General features: G+C 28.3%; 1 protein-coding gene across 1 annotated transcript in view; it reads right to left on the reverse strand.

The window, feature by feature from the left end:
* The window catches only part of LOC106691654 (uncharacterized), a gene marked incomplete at its 3' end in the record, with an annotated part of 31321 nt that extends 30995 nt beyond the window's left edge, over positions 1-326 (reverse strand). The window contains exon 1 of the mRNA XM_067052682.1: positions 257-326. The remainder of the gene's footprint in view (positions 1-256) is intronic.
* Between the last annotated feature and the right edge of the window lie 13 nt (positions 327-339).

The following is a 339-nucleotide window of genomic DNA, read 5'->3' on the forward strand; positions in this document are numbered from 1 at the left end:
ATCATAAATCTTTATTATTGATGAATCAATGTAAAGTTATTTCTTTTAGTTGATCGATTTTGAGAAATACATCTAGAATAAATGTTGCTGATTAAAAGATCATTCTAACTGGAAAAGTACATTTGCATTATTTTCTAAGCAAATAACAACTAATGAAGATACTACTACGGAAAGTCCCAAGCAAGCGAAGTTTTAACTAATTAAAAATAAACGACGTTTCTAGTTTCTTTATTAATATTTGATAAAACTAATTTACCCCTGCAATAATACTTGGTAGCTCATCAATGACATCATTTCTGTTTCCGTAATATCCTTTATCCCTTCCATGGATCTGAAACA

Source organism: Halyomorpha halys, unplaced genomic scaffold (assembly GCF_000696795.3).
Source record: "Halyomorpha halys isolate HHAL.00 unplaced genomic scaffold, Hhal_1.1 Scaffold2609.1, whole genome shotgun sequence".
Classification (NCBI taxonomy): domain Eukaryota; kingdom Metazoa; phylum Arthropoda; class Insecta; order Hemiptera; family Pentatomidae; genus Halyomorpha; species Halyomorpha halys.